At 43.4% G+C, this 22487-nt stretch overlaps 1 protein-coding gene across 4 annotated transcripts in view; it reads right to left on the bottom strand.

The window, feature by feature from the left end:
* Positions 1–927: 927 nt before the first annotated feature.
* SNX19 (sorting nexin 19) overlaps positions 928–22487 on the bottom strand; it is a 72387-nt gene continuing 50827 nt past the window's right edge. For all 4 annotated transcript variants that reach the window (XR_004033575.1, XR_004033576.1, XR_004033577.1 and 1 more), the window contains 3 exons: positions 10983–11146; positions 2348–2412; positions 928–1265 (listed from right to left, as the gene is read on the bottom strand). The gene's annotated coding sequence lies outside the window, so the exon portion shown is untranslated. The remainder of the gene's footprint in view (positions 1266–2347; positions 2413–10982; positions 11147–22487) is intronic.

The following is a 22487-nucleotide window of genomic DNA, read 5'->3' as shown; positions in this document are numbered from 1 at the left end:
CTAACCCTAACCTAAGAAGTCAGCACAGCTTTCAGATCCTCACCCCTAGAAAGCTCTTGTCCTGGCTGCTCCCTCCTCCTTGCTCTGTGAGAAATTTCTTATGCAGCTATGTGCAGGATGATCCGTGAGCCACATGTGGACTACCCCAATCTGCTTTTTGTTCCTAATTCCTGAATGAGCAACTGAAAATTCCCCATGTGATCACTCCCTCTACCAGCTCTTGCTTTCCCAGAAACACTAGGCTTGCTGTTTTGTACATTTGCAGGATAAAAGAAATGTAAACATTTAAATAATAATGTATTTTTAAAGGCATAATGGGGTTAGTTAAGTAAAACTACCCATCTCACATCATCTGCAGAAGAAATCTAATAAGTTTTGGGGTTCATTGGGGAACCAGAGAATATTCAATTTTATGAGAGGATTAAGTTTTTATTGAATTACGTCTTTATTCAAGGCGCTTTGGTTCATCTACTAAAATAGGGAGTTTAACTCAGTGATCTTTGGACTAGTAAAATGAAAATCATGATAAGAATCTTTTCATAAATCAGTTCTTTCTTTTCTTTTCTTTTTTTTTTTTTTTTTTTTTGAGACAGAGTCTCGCTCTGTCACTCAGGCCAGAGTGCAGTGGCACAATCTCGGCTCGCTGCAACCTTTCCCTCCTAGGTTCAAGCAATTCTCCTGCCTCAGCCTTCTGAGTGGCTGGGATTACAGGTGTGCGCCACCACGCCCAGCTAATTTTTGTATTTTTTTAGTAGAGATGGGGTTTCACCATGTTGGTCCGGCTGGTCTCGAACTCCTGACCTTGTTGTGATCTGCCCACCTCAGCCTCCCATAGTGCTGGGACTACAGGCGCCCGCCACCACACCCAGCTATTTTTTTTTTTTTTTGTATTTTTAGTAGAGATGGGGTTTCACCTTGTTAGCCAGGATGGTCTCGATCTCCTGACTGAGATCCGCCTGCCTCAGCCTCCCAAAGTGTTGGGATTATAGGAGTGAGTGACCGCGCCTGGTCTATGAATCCATTCTTTCAATAAAGACTCTGCTGGGGCTGAGGGCTGCCAGATATTGGGTGTCCCTGAAGATGAAGCCAGTTGTGTCTATTGGCCTCTTCTCCAAATAGCCAAAGCAAGTGTGCTCAGTGCCCTGGAGTGGCCCAAGGGCAGGGGAATGAATAGTAAAAAGTGTCTCAAGAAAACTGAGTTCTAGTTATGGTTTTTCCATTAACAGTTGAGGCTCCCAAGCTTCTCTGGGCTTCAATTTTATCATCTGTAAAAATAAAGGCATACGACTATTGGTGATCTCAAAATACTGATCTCATGTCAAGTTAGTGACTTAAAACCCCTCCAGGAGAGGTTGTTAAAGGTACCCATTTCTTAGCATAAATCTGGAAACAACCTAAGTGCCCATGAGTAGGGGAGTGGTTAAATAAGTTGTGGTATATCCAACCATAAATGCCCTTTGAAAAGTATGAATTAGATCTGCATGTGCTGATATAGAAAGATCTCTAAGGAATATCATCAATTGAAAAAAGTAAAGTACAGAGCAATATATATGGCAAAATTCCTCTTGTGTAATATATGTGTGTGTGTGTGTATCTGAAAATGCATATATATTTATATATAAATGCACATATATATATGGCACAAACTTGCTTTCAGTTATTGTTTACATGGGGGTATACATGAAACTGTTTAGAGTGTTTATCTTAATAGTCTAACAGCTGTATGGGCAGGGTAATATTTAAGGTATTGCTAATAACAATAGTAATGTTAATAGTTAAGGGCTGATTCACCCCACCTATTTCTGATGTCTTCTTTTTTTGTACCCGTCAACATTTATCTACTAATGTGTTATAACAAGAAGGGGACTTGGTACTGTGGGCAGAATACTGAATGGGCAGTAAGTGGATCCGAGTTTAAATCATATTCTAGTTGAACATTCTTGTGCAAGTAACTTAACTTCCCTGGATCTCAATGTCCTCATCTTTTAAATGTGGTAGTAGGACTAGCAATGAAACATGGTGGTTCTATTTTAATTTGCAGGTAGTGTTTATAAGTTATCCGGGGAGACACACAGGAGCGTGCACACACACACACACACACACACACACACTCAAATATAGAAAAAATGAGTAAAGAGCATTGCTAACTCTCAACAAATACTTTAAAGTTCTTTCTTAACACTATGGGCTACAGAGGAGAAATAACCTTTATCCTTGAGGAATTTTATGATCTTGTATGGGAGACAAAACAAATTTGTGTGAACCAACTAGAGAATAATATAAAGCCACATATGACAACCTTGGATTAACCTCATTCTTACGGAGCTCCCTTTAAAATATTACTCACCTGAAACTCAAGAAAACCAGACTCGGCAATAAATGTAAAACCCAAGTCTCTCGGCCACATTTGCACTGAAATGTAAAATAAAGGGTTAGACAGGTACAATTTCCTTCGTAGTGATAAAATCCTCTGATTCTATTATATAATCTCCAAAAGCAGGTCCAAACTGAATAATTTTTTTTCCCCTGAAACTAGATTCCTCCCTGTTTAGTAGAGTCCCCATTTCCAATTTAGGACTTTGCCAACCCCATACAACTTCTTTGCGCAAAATTCCCCAAGATAAGGTCAAGGAGAAGGCCTTACATTACGTCAGCCCCATTATCTGAGCTCGAGAGCCTCCCTTGGCTCCACCCTGTCTGGGCAATGCAGTGGGAGAGGGGACTGGGCTGGGGGTGGCCAGGTGGCTGTCTAGCCTGCCTGGTCACAAAGACCCCAGTGAGTGTGAGATGAGCACATGACAGGGGCTCTGGGCAGGTCAGACTTGATGCCTAACTTGACCCCGCTGACAGCCAGAGTTTGATAAAGACATGATTGAGTTGGGGATTTCTTTCTGACAGTTTAATGGATGGCTATAATTAGGGGCCTCCTCTGAGGGTGTGGAAATACACAGACCCCATTGTAGGGAGGCTAAATGCTACAAAGGTCAAGGCCAAAATATGGTATGAAAGAAGCTCAACGTTTTCCAACATACAGGAGAAGTAAGTCAGCAGTGAAACGTGTTTACTGAGCATGATCAAGCATAGCCAGTTCTTTTTGATGGTTGTCATCAGTGGTGGGTCTCTGAAGCAGAGTTTCAGTCCTTGTGGCTCCAGAGACTAGCACTCTAAAGGTGGAGTTGACAGGACAAACTTCCCACCTGATCTCAGAAAGCAACTGACTTTCTTTTCTTCTCTTGGAAACATCTCCTTGACTAAAAATAATAATGACAACAACAATAACTGAGACATACACATCGAATTTTAATGTTAAATTTAAACAGTATTTGTCGGTTTGTTTATGCTTCTTTGTCAAAATAATGATTAATGAAAGTGGCTTTAAGCCCTAGATACTTTCTGGGATGTTTTAAAAGACTTTCTCTTAGAATAAAGGAGTCATGATGTGCCAGCCATAATAAGATCCAACTAACAATGATCAAAAAAAGTACAGTGAGTAATGGCAATAATGTTCTCATTAAAGGAAAATAGCTCACAACTTAGAAACAGAAGGAATTAGTGAAACTCCATCCATCGAGGGCTCATAGGCTGCCCTTGGAAATACTCTTACCTGGTCACAGTACTAGTGAATTCATTTCCTGGTTAAGTTTGTAAGGTAGGCATCTTGAAAGACATTCATTAATCAAAGAATCAAATAATCCCAGGGCTGAAAAGGATTTTGGAGGCCCTAGAGTGCCAAGAGGCTGACCCACCTCTGCCGTATGGATTCTGATGAACAGAAGCTCTGACTCCTTTACACTGCCTATCCCAATCTGGGTAGCTATGAGTATTAACAAACTTGTCCTGATACAGTAGTCTCCCTTATCTGCAGTTTCACTTTCTACAGTTTTAGTTACCTGCGGTTAACCACAGTCCAGAAATAGTAAATGGCAAATCTCAGAAATACAAATAAGTTTTAAATTGCATGCCCTTCTGAATGGCATGAGAAAAATCTCATGCAGTCCTACTCCATCTCACCCAGGACGTGAATCATCCTGTTGTCTGGCATGTCCATGCTGTCTGCGCTACTCACCCATGAGTCACATAGGAGCCGTCTTGGTTATTAGATTGACTGTCATTTGTTTTGCAGTGCTTGTGTTCAAGTGACCCTTAGTTTACTGAACAGTGGCTCCAAAGAACAAAAATAGTGATGCTGGCCATTTGAACATGCCTAAGAGAAGCTGGGAAGTGCTTCCGTTAAGTGAAAAGTTGAGAGCTCTTGACTTAATAATGAAAGAATAAAAATTGCAAAATTAAAGTTGCTGAGATCTACAGTGAGAATGAATTTTTTACCTGTGAAATTGTGAAGAAGAAAAAAATTCATACAGTTTTGCTGCTGCACCCCAAACTTTATCATAGGTATGTATGTATAGGAAAAAAACATAGTTGGGGTTGCTACTATCCTAGGTTTCAGGCATCCATTGGGGGTCTTGGAACATATTCCCTGTGGATAAGTGGGGACTACTGTATTGAACTAAAATCTGTTTTGTTTTTTTTTTTAACCTCCCACTGATTGGTTCCATTCTACCAATTGGGGTCACATAGACCAAGGCTAAGTCCCTGTGATACATGCTACTAGGACTGGCTACGTAATTTGCAGGGCCCAGTGCAAAATGAGAATGTGGGGCCCATGTTAAAAATTACTAAGAATTTCAAGATGGTAACAGAGCATTAAGCCAAGGGTGGAACCCTTCTAACTGCAGAGCTCTGTGTGGCTTTACAGGTAAGCACACCCAGAAAGTTGGCGGAGTAGGGAACTTTTTGTTCTGTTTCTGAATGACTGGATTTGGTACAGTGTTAATAGAAGGAAACTTTATTTTTCCTCCACTTTGTGTTATAACTCTTTTTCAATTCCTTCTTCCTTCCTGCAGATCCCATGGAATATTCTGGTCTTTTGCAGATATTAAAAGCCCAGTTCAATATTTTATTAAACTCCAAGCTCTCAATCACTACCTTTTCCCTGGCTGGGGCTGGGAAACTTGTAGAGACTTGCTTCTTTTCTTTGTTCTCCTGGCTGGTCTACCTCCCACTCTTCATGTTGCTGTTGGCTCCTTCAGGGCTGGCCAGGGATAGAAGGAGAAGGGCAGCGGATGGGAAAGGTCTTCCTTACTTGGTAGGCCCAGGTGTGATCTGGCATAAGGGCTCTCTGAGCTGAGCACTCAAGTGCTCCTCCTTTCTTTCATGGGTACATCTCTGGGTTCTTCTAAGCTCCTCCTCTGGGGACTTTGAACTGCAGTTTTCTGGTGCGGGGATGCCTCCTTTGGCTAGAAGTTGATGACATTCTCCCAGCCCATGGCTGGTGGTTCACTGCAGTCTCCTGCTGGGGTTGTCCACCCTGCACTCCCTAATTCCAGTGGTCCTCTTGGATAGAGTTTTCAAACTGCCTCATGCTGGTCTCTTCCTCAGGATTCACATGTGGACCTTGGGAAACATGTGTTTTTGCCCTGTCATTTGCATAGTTCCCTTCAGTCTGCCAGCACAGCTTCTACTCCCTGCCCACAACCAGAAACTCTCTCCTTCAGATTTTCTTCCAAGTAAGTGTGACTCAGATACCAGTTCCAGAATCTGCCCCAATTCCAAGGAATATATGGCAAGCCTGTTAGAGGTTCTTTGAAACTCATCTCAGTTGGCCTGAGTAGTGGAGGATTACGAGGGCATTTCAGCATACAACTTTCTTTACTTTTTTTTTTTTTAAGGAAGAATTTTGCTCTGTTGCCCAGGCTGGAGTGCAATGGTGCAATCATGGCTCACTGCAGCCTCAATCTTCTAGACTCAAGCTGTCTTCCCATCTCAGCCTTCCCATCTCAAGTCCTGAGTAGCTGGGACCAAAGGCATATACCACCACACCTGGCTGATTTTTTTTTTTTTTTGAGAGATGGGGTCTCGCTTTGTTGCCCAGGCTACAAGTTTCTTTCTGAAGAAAGCTTACCATTTGTTGCTCCTCCTTAATGGATACTTAGTCTTTTCTTATATCATCTGGAGATGAGTGATAGACCAACGCAAGCAGAACAAATTATTGGTCTTGCCCCTTTCTCTAAATTTGAAGGTAGTTGGCACCTATTGTGCTTAGTGTTAGGGCTTTAGCAGACAATGAGACAATAAAGAGAAGTCCCACTTGAACACCCTGTTATACAAGTAATGGACTAAGAAACATTTGAAGATAACTACAGCTATGGATTCAATGTTTGTGTCCCCCACAAATTCATGTGTTGAACTCCTAACTTCCAATGTGGCCATGTTTGGAGATAGGGCCTTTATGCAGGTAATTAAGGTTAAATTAGACCATGAGGGTAGCGACCTGATCTGGCAGAATTTGCATCCTTATTCTTAAATCCCTTTCTCTCTCATGTGCCCTTCTCTCTCCACCATGTGAGGACATAGTGAGAAAGGAGGACATCTGCAAGTTAGGAGGAGGGTCCTCAACAGAACTAAATTGGCTGGCACCTGGATCTTGGACTTCCCAACCTTCAGAATTGTGAGAAAATAAATGTCTGTTGTTAAAGCCAGTCTGTCTATGGCATTTTGTTAGTCAGCCCGAGCTGAGTAAGATGACTACTCTGCACTTTCGTGAGTGTTGCCTTTCTAAATGTGAGCACCTGCCATTCCTTTAATCCTCCCCAGCAGACCAAAATCTGTTTGCTCACCTCTCTGGACAGGCTCTAGTTTGTTACATATTGGAGTCACACTTTTCACAGGAATTGTTCACCATGGAGAACCATGAGCATAAGTGGAAATTGTGTTAAGTCACCTCACTCTTGGAAACCTGTTTGGTTGTTCTTAAAATGTAAATATAAAATGTGAGATTAGTAGGATAAAGAAGGGTTGGATGCACAAACATAGAACTAGGATTACTCTCTTGTAAACACAATTTAGATGGTTGTCTTTCTCTTTTGCTGAGGTTGCATGGTAGAATTTGGGTAACGTAAATGCACTTTTGATGTAATGTGACTGTACTCAACTTAAAGGATGGTGCCCAGATCTGAACATGCTATCCCAGGGTGGTCTCCTGAGCAAAAGGAAGAGGACTCTCAACCCCAGGACCCAGAAACTGTAGTTCTCTGAATGTTTCCTGAAAGTGCAGTGATGCTGGTGGCCTAAATCCATTCTGCTGTCTCATTTGGTGTCTCATTTTCTCTATTTTATCCTTTCTGTATGCTTTTTAAATGCAGGCACAGAACTCATACTTACATCTTTCTTTCAGATTCTGTCCTTTGATGTATTAAAATATATTTATCACTCTTAAAGTATCTCCTCACATGATGCTTATTAATTGCAAAGAGAAAAACAGTTAACTTTACAGAGGGGAAACCTGACAGCCTTCCCCATAAGCAAATGACCAGTCTAAGGCACAGTGGCATCATGTGCCTCTGGATACTATGCACTGAGAGGACATAACACCACTGTGCATATTGCTAAAAAGGCACAACCTCCATCGAACCTTGAGAAAACACTAGACACACACCCAGATGGTGGAACATTCTATAAAAGTATATCAATGTCATTAAAGACAAGAAAGACTGAGGACCTAGCTCATAGATTGGAGGAGATTAAGAAGACATACTGACTAAATGCAATGTGGATAAGGAAAAGGCCATTGGTGGGAAAATTGATGAAATTCAAATAAGGTCTGTAGATTAGCTAAGAGTATTGTATAAATGATAATTTCCTGGTTTTAATAATTTTACTAAGGTTTTGTAAGATTTGAATGTAAGAGAAAGCTAGAAAAGATTTTCACAATTTTTCTTTGAGTCTATCATCATTACTTTAAACTAGAAGTTTACAAATTGTATTTATTGGGTCCCTCCTCTGTGCCACTCTCTGTGCTGGGAGGAGAGCAGTAAACCAGACACAAGCTCTGCTTGCAGAGGCTCACAGTAGACTTTGCAGAAGATCAAGCAGTCATGTACTATGTGTTATGATGGGTGCATGCATACAGTGCCAGAAAGAGCAAACAGCAGGGCTATTGGCTGGAGAAAACGGGAAGTGACATGGAAACTGAATCCCAAAGATGGAGTGGAGCTATCCAAATAAACAAATGGCTTATGGAAGAGAGATATGGGAAGCTGTTCAGGCACAGGGGCAAACTGTGCAAAGGCAGAGCCCGTTGGGGAACTGTAGGAATAGATCTGAGTGCATCCTCAGTGTGCTGGAGGGCAGGAAGGGTGCGTTTGAAGTCTGTGAGCACGAAGGGGAGCAGAATGCAAGGGCCAGCCCAGGAAGGTCTCCTGAAGAGCTGCTAAAGAGCTGGGAATGTGAAGCCATTGAAGGATTCCAAACAGAGATTTGAAATGAGATTTATGATGTTAGTGCATGCACTCTGGTCACTGAGTAGCTAATTGACTACAGCCAACAGTCAACGGCTAGTCTCTGATTCCAGTCAGAGTCAGTGTGGCCAGGCGAGGCTATCGAGGTCATCCAGATGAGTGGACAGTGGCCTGAGCGGGTGTAGAAATCAGTAAATGCCTCGGTGTCTTTGTGAATCTCACCTCTTTCCTAAGAAGGGAAAAAGAATTAATGTGATTACCTACCATGAGCTGAGTTCTGCACTGGACACTTCAGTCTCATCATTCCTTTATGTGCCTATCAAAGCCTGATGTTAGAGGGATAGTCATCTTCATTTTAATCATAGGTAATTGAGGCTCTATAAGGTTCAGTGGTTGACATCCACTCCCTGCATCACAGAGGGGTGAATGGCAGAACTGAGATTCAAGTCCAGGTCTGCATGGCTCCAGAGCTCATCCTCTATTTACTGTAAAATTTCACATATAATCTAATATTATACCCGTCAGCCTCATGTCATTGGCCAGTTGTCATGTGTAAGGTTTACAATCGAGAGAAACTAGTCTCCAGTGGCTCCTATTTCAGGTCAGACAGACTGTAAGCACACACAGAGCAGGAATCTGCCCGCTTGGTCCAGTGCTGGGCCTGCACAGTCCCAGCGGTGAGTTCTCGCCACAGCAGGCAGAGCTCTGCCCCGTACCCTCCCTAGCCCCTCTGTACCCCTGGCTGCCAGGTGAGTGGAGCTGTGAAAGTTTGCTCCACGCTCTTCACTTAGTGTTCCAGTTAGGGAATTATTGAATGGTCTTAAGCTATTTCTCATTCAGATTTGTGGCACACTTACTCTCTTTCACACTCAGCTGTGTTTCATGTTCAACTTATGTCCAGGTTCAAACTATTTCACAAGATGGTTTTAGATTATAAACTAAAGAGACCAAAAAGGCGGGGACATTCAAAAAAATTAGGCCTCAAATTATACAATTTCATGACTAAGTCTGCAAATGTAATCTTGTGTTGCCTCTCCTCTCTGCTCGGGGCCACCGTGATATCTTCCTGGTGTTTTCAAGTGAGGTTCTGGATATTTATTCTGAAGACCATTCTCCCTGACTTCTTATGTCTTACCTCCTTTTGCCCACAAAGAAACCTCTTTCCCTCTGATCACGTAATGTTCCCTCTCAGACTACATTGCTTTCCAGACCTTTTCATTGCCAACACTTCCAGAGGTCTGTCATACTCTCTTCATAAATGTGCCCAACATGGTTCCTACCCCTCCACCTTCCACCCACTTCTGGAAAGAAACACACTTTTCCCAGAACACTTTAAGTCCAAGCTTAGGGAAGCCACTTAGCTCCCAGAACCCATGGTAGATACAGTTGCAGGTAATTTGAGTTATATCCAGCACAGCAACAAATTCTTACCAACTTAGTCTTCATGAGCAGATGGGACCCAGTCCTCCTCCTAGCCCAACTGTAAGCAAAAAAATTATAGCAAAGCCTTTGCTTGGGGTCTTTTGGGACCAAACCACTTAAAAATAGAATATCCCAGAGAACATTTTAATCCTTATAATTGAGGTATTTATCATCTAGAAATGTAGCCATTTCTATGTTGCCAGGTACCTTAGGCTATTTGAGTAAGACCTCAATGCTGGGGTGGTTGCTATGAATGCTAGGCCAGTCACCTGGGTGAATAGCAAAATAGGATTTTAAACAATAGCCTGGGCAGGTCCTATGCAAGGGAGAAATTTGGCTTAACCCAAAATAATAGATTTTTAATGGTGGAAACTATGGGTAGCATATTAGCAGCAGGTGAAAAATTTTGTGTGGGAGGCTTCTGCCTTCCAAGCAGTCCTGTTTGTCTGCTTGTGATCCAGACCTTCAGAATTCGCTATCATGTCCAGGTAGTTCAGTGCAGGTGGGAATATCTCAAGTAACGTTTAATATTTAGTGGTGAATAATTTATGGTTTTCTCAAACTTCCTTTGCTCCTTTGTTTATTCATTCATATAATCAGCAAATGTTTATTTGGGTACCAGAGATTCAAATATGAGATTATTACTTTTAAAGAGTTTATACTGTATCAGAGAGAAAGACATTTTAGTGGGAAACAGTGTACAATCAGTAAGAGCTATTGTTGAGTTATGTAAAAGGCCCCGTGGAACACGGAGACAAGAACAAATTCTGCTTGAGGATCATGGGATGCTCTGTGGAGGAGATTGTGTTTAAACTCGCAGCTGGACACCTTCACTGAGAGGTGAAGGGAGAAGGGCGGCATGGGAAGAGGACATTTCAGGCAGGGGTAGGGTGACCTACCATCCTGGTTTGCTTGGGCCTGAGGGAGTTGCTGGGGATCCAAAACTTTCACCGCTAAAACCAAACAGTTCCCAAACAAACTCATGGTCAATCGCCTTAGAGAGGGGGAAATTTATGCTAAGTATGAGAATGGTTTGGCCCTTCCCATTTCTACAATAATGATCTGTTCTATGTAGTCAATGTCTCTTTTCTCTTTAGATACTTTTTTTCTTGCCTAGCAAAAGTTTTACTTTTATGGGTTATTTATAGTGAGAGCTTTAAGATCCACTTTCTATAACACGTCACACCTCATTTGCTCTCCTAAACCAATGCAATGCTTCATTGAGTCCTTAAGCAGAAATGAAGAACTGAGATCTGTTCTTACCTCTTTCTTTTAGCTACCCTTCTCTCTTTCTTGTGCCTCTTTCTTCTTTCTGCCGACTTCCTTCTCCTTCCCAGTCTCTGTCTCTTTCTTCAGCACCAAGTACCTTCTCTGTTTCTGAGGAAGCAGCAGAGGAGTCTGTGATCCAGAGAACTTGTTCTTGGCTTCTGGAAGCAGAGATGCAGGAATGGACCAATAAGGCATTAAACAAATTCATTTAGAATCTCAAGAAAGAAATATCTAACAGTATAATCATAATAACAACATTTTGATTTCTTCAGAAGCACTCCAATAGCTTCACCCGCATTAGCTCATCTTTTGCAGTGAGGAGGTGCAATTCCCTCTAGCCTGGCGGATTCTGTTTGGTTACAGTATTTATAGTGGCTCCTTTTCAGAATCTGATTCTCTGCCCCTTTCTCCTAATGAATCTCCATGTTGGTAGAAATACATTTATACCTTCCCTCCTTTAAAAATGGAACATGACACTAGAGACAGAGGGCATCCTAGTCCCAATCATCCAAGTTCACATATGTAACACATCTCTGTATTGTATATTCAGATGCGTTTTCCCATCTCTATACCTAACAACCACATGAACAAGTAGAACTTTGGGTGGACAAGGAATGGAACCACACAGAAGTTTAAAAGCTTAAAACAGAAGTGGGGGTCAGCTGAACAGCCTGCAGGTCCTTGAAAGTGGGGCTGTGAGTGCTGGGTCCCTCAAGATGCCCTCAGCACAGTGCCCACCCAAAGGAAGAGCTCACTCTATATGTGTTGACTTCCTGATTGATGTGTGCGCAGTGAGAAGGAGTCAAACCAAAGACCACGGTTCTTTTTTTTGTATACATTTTTTAAAAAATTATACTTTAAGTTCTAGGGTACATGTGTACAATGTGCAGGTTTGTTACATATGTATACATGTGCCATATTGGTTTGCTGCACCCATTAACTTGTCATTTACATTAGGTGTTTCTCCTAATGCTATCCCTCCCCCAGTCCCTGACAGGCCCCAGTGTGTGATGTTCCCCTTCCTGTGTCCAAGTGTTCTCATTGTTCAGTTCCCACCTATGAGTGAGAACATGCAGTGTTTGGTTTTCTGTCCTTGTGATAGTTTGCTGAGAATGATGGTTTCCAGCTTCATCCATGTCCCTACAAAGGACATAAACTCATCCTTTTTCATGGCTGCATAGTATTCCATGGTGTATATGTGCCACATTTTCTTAATCCAGTCTATCATTAATGGACATTTGGGTGGGTTCCAAGTCTTTGCTATTGTGAATAGTGCCGCAATAAACATACGTGTGCATATGTCTTTATACTAGCATGATTTATAATCCTTTGGGTATATACCCAGTAATGGGATGGCTGGGTCAAATGGTATTTCTAGTTCTAGATCCTTGAGGCATCACCACACTGTCTTCCACAATGGTTGAACTAGTTTACACTCCCACCAATAGTGTAAAAATGTTCCTATTTCTCCACATCCTCTCCAGCACCTGTTGTTTCCTGACTTTTTAATGATGGCCATTCTAATTGGTGTGAGATGTTATCTCATTGTGGTTTTGATTTGCATTTCTCTGATGACCAGTGATGATGAGCATTTTTTTTCATGTGTCTGTTGGCTGCATAAATGTCTTCTTTTGAGAAGTATCTGTTCATGTCCTTTGCCCACTTTTTGATGGGGTTGTTTGATTTTTTTCTTGTAAATTTGTTTAAGTTCTTTGTAGATTCTGGATATTAGCCCTTTGTCAGATGGGTAGATTGCAACAATTTTCTCTCATTCTGTGGGTTGCCTGTTCACTCTGATGGTAGTTTCTTTTGCTGTGCAGAAGCTCTTTAGTTATAACCCATTTGTCTATTTTGGCTTTTGTTGCCGTTGCTTTTGGTGTTTTAGTCATGAAGTCCTTGTCCATGCCTATGTCCTGAATGGTATTGCCTAGGTTTTCTTCTAGGGTTTTTATGGTTTTAGGTCTAACATTTAAGTCTTTAATCCATCTTGAATTAATTTTTGTATAAGGTGTAAGGAAAGGATCCAGTTTCAGCTTTTTACATATGGCTAGCCAGTTTTCCCAGCACCATTTATTAAATAGGGAATCCTTTCCCCATTTCTTGTTTTTGTTAGGGTTATCAAAGATCAGATGGTTGTAGATGTGTGGTGTTATTTCTGAGGCCTCTGTTCTGTTCCATTAGTCTATATCTCTGTTTTGGTACCAGTACCATGCTGTTTTGGTTACTGTAGCCTTGTAGTATAGTTTGAAGTCAGGTAGCACAATGCCTCCAGCTTTGTTCTTTTTGCTTAGGATTGTCTTGGCAATGTGGGCTCTTTTTTGGTTCCAAATGAACTTTAAAGTAGTTTTCTCCAATTCTGTGAATTAACTCATTGTTAACTTGATGGGGTAATCTATAAATTACCTTGGGCAGTATGGCCATTTTCACAATATTAATTCTTCCTATCCATGAGCATGGAATGTTCTTCCATTTGTTTGTGTCCTCTTTTATTTCGTTGAGCAGTGATTTGTAGTTCTCCTTGAAGAGGTCCTTCATATCCCTTGTAAGTTGGATTCCTAGGCATTTTATTCTCTTTGTAGCAATTGTGAATGGGAGTTCACTCATGATTTGGCTCTCTGTTTGTCTGTTATTGGTGTGTAAGAATGCTTGTTATTTTTGCACATTGATTTTGTATCCTGAGACTTTGCTGAAGTTGCTTATCAGCTTAAGGGGATTTGGGGCTGAGACGATGGGGTTTTCTAAATATAAAATCATGTCATCTGCAAACAGGGACAATTTGACTTCCTCTTTGCCTAATTGAATACGCTTTATTTCTTTCTCTTGCCTGACTGCCCTGGCCAGAACTTCCAACACTATGTTGAATAGGAGTGGTGAGAGAGGGCATCCCTGTCTTGTGCCAGTTTTCAAAGGGAATGCTTCCAGTTTTTGCCCATTCAATATGATATTGGCTGTGGGTTTGTCATAAACAGCTCTTATTATTTTGAGATACATTCCATCAATACCTAGTTTATTGAGAGATTTTAGCATGAAGGGATGTTGAATTGTGTTGAAGCCCTTTCCTGCATCTATTGAGATAATCACGTAGTTTTTGTCTACCAAAGACCAAGGATTATAACTCTCCAACAAGCAGAAATACAAACTGGGAGAATGTTGTCAGTGGCACTTCCTCCCTTACACCACCAGCTTTTATAATTATTTCCCATGATCCTAGTGTCCTATTGACTCTTTTTAACCCCCAACAGCCCAAAGCTGTGGTGCCCAAACAAAGCTTCTGTTTTCCAGGAAACAGCTGATATTCCTATTGTTGTATTCCTTAATTTTATTCTGTAAGAGTGGGAGAGAGAGTACAAGTACAAGTAAAAGTACAAGTAAAGAGAGTACAAGTAAAAGTTACAGGTTCTAGCATCAGACCTGTCCTCCACTCCTGGCTGTTGCTTACTACCTGTGTGACTTGGGCAAATCATTTTTTATCTCAGAGCCCTTTCCTTTATCTGTAGAACAATGATAGCACAGATTACCTCAAAAGATTGCTGTGCAGTTCAGCTGGGATAAGACTGGAGACATGGGGTCTTCAGGGACTCGGGCTGAGTGAGCAGCCCCGGAACCACTTTTTTGAAGGTTACTGGTTGGTTGAGCCAAAAGGAAAAGAGAGTTCTGAAGGATGTCTCATTAGCACTTTTAAGTGGGTAGTAGGTTTGCTCATGTCTGATTGGCTAGAACTGGTCACATGGTATCACTCAACCAGGATGAGTCTGGGAAGTACAATTCTCACAGGTGCCAGGAAGGCACAAAGCTGGGAATATTTGGTAATTAGTACAGCATGCACAGTAGCTAGCACTATGACTGGCACATTCTTTGTGCCACTCCATGCCAGCTGTATTTTAGTTCAGATCTGTTATCTATAAAATGTTGTACATGTATTGTTTAATATATTCAAAAGCGTTAATTGCTGGTAATTGATATATTACGTCCTCCTTTTCAGAAGTTCCTACAGCTTAATAGAAATTCCTGGAGTGACTCAACTCTCAGCCAGTAACTCAGTTAGTGGAAAGATTTGGGAAGTTTTCTGAAGGAGGTAGAATTTGAACTGGATTTGGATGTTTGGGTAGCATCTCAGTAACAAGCTATCAGGTAGGACTTTCGACGCATGGCACAGAGTACCTGAGTTCTTTGCTTTGCGCATGCAATTTATTTATTTATGATTTGCCCATTTGTTTATTCATTCAGTTATTCATCAAATGTTTACCAAATGTTTACATGTGCCAGGCACTGGAGATATTAGCGTGGAAGAAGGCAAAGATGCTTCTCTTTGTGAAGCGTGCATTTTAGTAGAAGACACTAAACCAAAAAAAGAGAGTAAATATAGTAATAGTATAGTAGGTGGTGATATGGTTATCAATGAATGAAGCAGAGCAGGGGGTAGACATGCCAGGGTTACAGAGAGTGGGAGGGTGTTGCTATTTTGTTCGGGGTGGTCAGAAAAGCAATAGAAGAGGCAGGCTCTGTGCCAATCTAAGAGAGGAGCATCACCAGCAAGGGCCACTGCTCTGAGGGGAGAGTCTTCTGGGCCTATTTGGGGAAAGAGTGAAACGGTGGAAAGAACAGAAACTAGGAGCTGGGTTATTATCAGGGTTTTAATCTTGGCTCCAGTATTGATTTGCTGCTGTACTTGGAGCTGGCAATAAATAAAGTGGTTGCAAGGATCCACTGGTAGCTAGGCTGCCTGGGTTTGAATCCCAGCTCTGCCCTTTACTAACTGGATAAGTGGGGCGAATTGCTTCTCTCTCCAAGCCTCAACTCCTCCATCTGTACATGGGGGTGGGGACCCTCATACTTCATGCAGTCTTTGGGAGAATTAAATGAGTTAATCCACATAGAGCATGGAAACCAGGCCTTGACATGTTGTGAGCCCTCTCTGATGTTAGCTATTGCTATTCGAGCAAGTTATTTCCCCTCTTTGGGATTTAATACTGTCGTCCAGCAATTGTAAGCTTTGGAGACATGGTCTCTTTAGCTTCTCTCAGGAAGTCTGAGGCTAATTTGTAGGTTATGCTGTGGATCATTAGCTTGTCATTTGTTCTCTCCTCAGGAACTGTGTATTTTCAGAGTCTTCTTGCTGGATTTAGCTTCTTTCCAGTGAAGTTGAGCATGGGATCTTTCATTTGTCTTTGCTAGACTTCCACTTCTCTCTGCCTCACTGGTGGGCTTTATTCCTTCCTGGAACTTTGCAGACTACTTCAGTACATTTTGTTGATTAAAAACATTCTCTCCACAAACTTCAATACACTGGCAAAGGATCTCTGTAGCAGAAACTTTAAAACATGAAACTGCAGGCTGCTTTCTGTTTGGAGACCAAGCATCTGGGAAAGATGCCATTTGAACTAAGGGTGCACCAAATCATAGACACTCTTGGATGGCCCTTCCTGCAACATAGTCACAAATGCCAACAAGCATCTTACTGCTCTAGCCATGTGCTCTGGTTGCTTATCATATAAAATAGTGCATTTGAGAACCCATCCTATCCTTGGTCTGAACATTTGTCTCCCTCCAAAATTTACAGATTAAAATCCTAAACACCAAGGTGATGATATTAGGAGGTGGAGCCTTTGGGAGGTGATTTGGTCTTGAGGGTAGAGCCCACATGAATGGGATGAGTGCCCTAATAAAAGGGGCCTAAGGGAGCTTGTTTGTCCCTTCTGACATGTGAGGTTACAGTGAGAAGATAGGGTCTATGAGGAAACGGGCCATCATTTGACACTGAACCTTGGTGTCTGGACGGTGAGAAATGTGTGTTTTTTTTGGTCAGCCACCTGATATGGTATTCTGTTATGGCAGCTCAGACACAGTCCTGCATCTTTAGAACTCAGGGTACACTGTGTGCTCCATCAATGCTCACGACCATTTGGTACTCACGCTGGAGTGCGGGGGTTCGGAATGAACACTGAGACCAGCCGTGCAGCATCTGTCCTCTCTTTCTGTGAACAGTGCCATTCTGTATGTGACATGGACTCCTAGCTTTAGACCCTACAGATCACGGTGCAGTGTCTTTCACAGAATAAGTGAGGGTACTAGTGATACTAAGCTGGGTGATAAACCCTACTAGGCCCCAGAGAGGTGCGGCCTGCGTGGAGTGGAGAGTGTGTGGCCAGGTGAAGCACCCCAGACAGAAGTGCCAGTACCACCATCCACTAATTGGGGGACCTCAGCCATGCACCTGAGCTCTGGGCCTCATCTTTCCCATCTATAACATGTGGGCATGTACCTTTGTTTTGACAAATAAATGACAATATATGCTTTTAGAAACTGGTGGCTACTAATCTTATGTAAAGAATGTGTGTATTTATCTTGCCAAACAAATACATGGTTGCTCTTCAATTTCAGATCGTGACAAGTTGATATCATAATGAATTTGTCGTATTTCTTGGTCAGGGAAGGAGAAAAAAACCAGCGCCTAGTGATGACACCAGGTCAAGGTAAAACCTGGCCACGGGTGGACCTGGCTGCAGCGTCTCTTCCAGTTCTCCTTCACCCTGGGGATTACTCATTTATCTCTATGAATGTAGATTTATGGACCTATAAATGAATATATGTGTTAGGGCCACCATTGCTTGTTGTAACTCCACAAAGCATGTTGACCACAAAACCTATTGAGGGCCATGGGGGTCCAGCCTGCAACCCAGCCCATCTGCACCCTGCACCCTTATCCACCGCCTTCCTTACCACTGCCCACCCACATGCCAGCACTGCCGTGCGGCCTCTGCTGCGGCCGTCCCTTGGCCTACACTGCCCTTTCCTAATCTTTCCCAAGGCGACTCCTAACACCTTTAAAGACTGCCTAGAATCACCAGGAAGGCTTCGCTGGCCCACCCCTGCCCGCCTGGCTTCCCCAGGCTGGGAGAAGTCCTTCTGGGGGCTTCTGTGTGCACCTCTGTGCCTCCACGTCCCTCCCCACACGGTGACTTTGTGATGATGCGCTTGCCTCCCCTTTCCATGGATAATGAATTCACCCAGGACAGGGCTTTGTCTTTTTCATTCCTGAATCCGAAGCTCACCTGCTACTAGAGAATTTGTGAATTTCCGTTGAACACATGGAAGGCCTAGGAAGCTGTGGGGGAGAATGAATGACTTTCTTCAAGGCCTCCTGGCAAAGCAGCAGTGCAGTGGGAACCGGAGCCGGAGGACGCTGGCTCCTCACCTAGAGCCCTCCGTTGAGTCAGGGTGGCTCTTCTCTCCCATACCCAGCGTCCGGCGCTTGGCTTTGTTTCCCGGAGTGGGTGGCACTGTTTGGCCGCCACAGGCACAGCATCGTCTCTAGGCATCGCCCTCCGCACCCAGGGATGTGGTGTCCCCAGTCTTGCCTTTCTTGATGGCTAAAACAACAGCGCCACCTTCCGGCCTCAAGGAAACCGGGTGTGGCCGGACCTGGGAGACCTTGGGCGCCCTCTTGTGGAATTTCAGAAGTTGGGCTGCGGAAATGACTCCGTTATCCCCAGCTGGCCGACCATGAGGCCCGCTGGGCACTTCACCTTTGAGGTTTGAGCGGTTCAGTGGGCCTGTGCAGGGAAAGCCAGCCTAGAAAGCAAGCCTTTACAGCCACCTTGGCGTAGAAGACCAGAGGCATATGAGGTGAGGCACAGGGGACATGTCATGCTCCCTGGAGACAAAATGTCCAGAAAGCTCCTCTAGGCAGCAAATAAAGAAGTTATGAAAAGGAACCGTGGAGAAAAAGAGGTGAAGAGAAAAGAAAGGGAATGTTATTCTGACCCACATGCCTCACCGCTAGGGCTGAAGTCACTAACAAGGCCATTTAGCAAGAGCAGGCTGGAGTTGACAGCCTTTCCCCAGGAGTCTGCTGGTTTCCAGGTCCCCCGGTTTGAAGCACTCAGGAACACACTCAGCCCCTGAATCTTCACTCAGTTCCGTGGTGTTACTGGCAATCGTTGGATATCCCTGGCTGGGGCTCAGCCTCGGCTCCGGTGTCAGCTACATAAGAATCTCAGCATCTTGGGAACGTGACCTCAACTTGAAATACACTTCCCTGAAAGGATTACTTTGTTTTGGGACAAGGCTCATATCAATCTGTCCTGCCAAGAGATTATTGCAGTTAAACTGTTGGTTTTCATTGCTGTCAAACATAATCTTACAAGGAGAGAGAGGGGCAATCACCCTCAATGCCCAGCTGCAAGAGAAGACTTTTGATATGGGCAGGACTTTTCCTGGCACTCTCTGGAGAATAAAAAAGGAATATGTAGAATGGCTGTTGTGTGATTAATGCTTACACCCACAGTGCGACTGAGCCATTCCCAGGGGTGCACTGAGTGGGATCCCTCCACCTGCAACGACCCTGCTGTCATTTCACAGGTGCCCGTGGAGAAGGCCCATTGAAGACCTGGGGCTGAAAGTGCAGCTCAACTTTGCACATATGTTTGGATTTCCTCTCTATTCCAAGGTAGACAGTCCTCAGGGTTTGGCCTAACACAGAAAGGATGGGAAGAATAAAGAAACGGTGTTCCAACAGTATTTCTGCAGATCTAAGCTACTGAAGGGATGCTAGACCAACCAGTATAGATGCTTCCTTTTCCGTAATGCCTCGAAAAACACTTGGGAGTGTGAAGGAGTGAAATTTTATGCTATTGGCCTTGTTCTCATTTGCTTTTGATTATTACAAAATTATTCTAACGCAAAACCCATAAAAAACTGGTAACTCAGAATCTCGCCAGATGAACTGTTACATCGGACTACGCTCTAGGAAGAAGTATTAAAAATCAAAGACATTAACTTTCCAAGTGTTCATTTCCATCTGTTTTCCCTCTCTGGGACTCAGTTTCCTACTCTGTACAATTGGGATGGTGACCTACTTTCAAGGACCTTTATAGTTCAAATGCTTTTTGGTTCTGTGAAAAGAAGCCTTATATCATCCCATGGTGGGCTGCATGTCACATTATCACACAGAGTGGTCCTTGCTTTACAGAAAAATATTCATTTGCTCATTCATTCGCCTATCCACTCATTCAACAAACAGTGAGCACCTACGATATTCCTCACACTGCTGAAGGCAGAGCTGTAGGGTGAGCCGTAAATAAAGCAAGGTCCTGGCCCTCACGGGGCTTGCATTCTTATAGGAGCCACACACAATGAAAGATTTAAACATATATAGTGTAACCTGAAGTGACGTAAGCCAGGCACAGAAAGACAAACACCACATGGTCTCACTTACATGTGAACTCTAAAGAGCTGAATTCATAGAAACACTGAGTAGAATAGTGGCTAACAGGCTGAAGGGTTGGAGGACTGGGGAGATGTTGGTCAAAGGACACAGAATTTCAGTTAGGAGGAGGAAGTTCAAGAGATCTGTTGTACAACATGGTGATTACAGTTAACAATATATTGTATATTTGAAAATTGCTCAGAGTATATTTTAAGTGTTCTCACCACCAAAAATCATATGAGATAAGACATATGTTAAATAGCTTGATTTAGTCATTCCACAATGTAAACATATATCAAAATATTATGCTGTACCCAATAAATCTATATAATTTTGTCAATTAAAACAATTAAATGTAGTGTAATGTAATATAGTATAATAAAAGAATATAAATCAATAGTAAGTGCTATGAAGAAAAATCAGCAGAATAGGGATTATGGGATAAGGAATGCTATTTTTTAGACACGGTGGTCAGGAAAGCCTGAGAAGGTGTCATTTGTGCAGAGACAGTGGAGTAGGGGAGTGAACCATGCCGGTTAGAGGAAAGAGCAAATGAGAAGGCCTCATATTCAGGCATGTGCTTGGTGTGTAAGGACACTGGGAGACAGGGGGAACGAGGCTGTATTCCTGGATGTGGTCTTAGGTTTTGATTCTAAGATGGCTTTAGAGTTTAAGAGCATTCTCAAGAGTCAGTGTTGTGTGCAAGGCTCACTGCTAGGCCCTGGGAGTACCCAGAGATAAAACACAGTCTGTGCTAGAGGACATTGCTAAGGGACATGCACTCATCCACACACGAGAAGGTACTGACGGTGGAAGGAGGCGTGTGCCAAGCATCCAATGCATGGTGCAGACACTAGTTCTGAAGGAGCTCCAGAGATGGGGACTTGGGCACTCAGAGATGCCTGGGCGAGCAAGGGGAGTTTAATGTGGACCTTGAGGAAAGGACCAGGCAAACTGAGAGGCAGACTGTTCAGGCAAGGAAGGAGTGAACAGAGGGAGTCGGGAGAAGTGGGCATGGCCTCACCGGCAATGGCTTGGTTGGAACAAAAGCATGTCACAGCAGAGCCATGGGAAATAAGGGGTGTGAAGAAGCTAACCAAGGAGGAAGGATGTGGCCTGATTCCTCAAGGCTGGATAAGAAGGCGCTCCTCTGAATTCAAATGAGATTTCATGATCAACATGGTTAGGACTTTGATGCTATTACTCTAGGAAAGGGTTAATGGTTTCCCCTTGAGGCCTCATTCTCTAAGCGCTGAAAGGGCTGTTTACCTCACAGGCCACTAGGCCCCACCTGCCCCAGAGGCCCAGTTAAGGAAGGATGTGGCTGCTTAGCGCTGCCTCCAGGGTGGAGCCTTCTCGTGTGAATGGCTGCTCTCCACACTCTGCCTAAGTCCTCCAGGTGCTCAAGGGCCTTGTGACCAGAAATCACCTTTCTGAAAGCCAACCTGACTGGCCCAGGAGTGAGCCCATCTCCATCCCAGCCTGTGTTTTCCTGTCCCTGCTCCTGAGTATGAAGATGTGCAGGACCCCAACTTACTGGAGCACGGCTTGGAGCCTGGGGCAGCAGACCCTGTGTCCACTGAGAACTGTGGATGTGGAATATGCCCAGGACTGCATTCTCAGCCGTGCCTGCCAGCCGCACACTGGTGCCCGCCTGCTGCACCATCTATGAGATAATGTCTCTCCATTTTGGGATTGTGACATAGTTACATCAGACCTCAGTGGCCAGTGCTTGCATTCCAGGCCTGAGATCAGTGTGACAGCAGAGAAACCTGAGCCGCGAGGGACATTCTCAGGCTCAAAAATCACAAACCCGACAGGGAAAGGAATTTGATCAGAAAACGACACCATTTAGGTTATTTTAACGCCTGGATCTGAGCTGCCCTTTAAGCAGAGCCCCTTCTGTCGCAGGACTTTATTACCAAGTGACCCCGGCAGATGACTTTCATTTGTTTTTAACTGTAGAACAAGGTCATGTTTGCTTCGGGCATACTACATGGAGTGGACTTTGGGTGACAGGGTAAGGCCTGGCTCAGGCCTGTTTTTCCTTGCACACAGCATGCAGGCTGACAGGGCAGAGGCCAGGTTCTGAGGCTTTGTAGCAAATGACCTCCTGTGGGTGCAGGGAGAACTTCTTCCACTCTTGCACATACAACTCCTAAAACTTCTACCTTTACTGAGGCACTATACTGTTGAATGCCACCTAGGCAGTCTTTGATCATCTGAAACTTGCAACTAAGAGGTGGGAAGAGACAACTGTTAACCACTTAGAGGTGACCATTAGTTCACCA

The sequence above is a fragment of the Nomascus leucogenys genome, chromosome 15 (assembly GCF_006542625.1).
Source record: "Nomascus leucogenys isolate Asia chromosome 15, Asia_NLE_v1, whole genome shotgun sequence".
In the NCBI taxonomy this organism is placed as follows: Eukaryota; Metazoa; Chordata; class Mammalia; order Primates; family Hylobatidae; genus Nomascus; species Nomascus leucogenys.
This window is presented reverse-complemented; position numbering and strand designations above follow the sequence as displayed.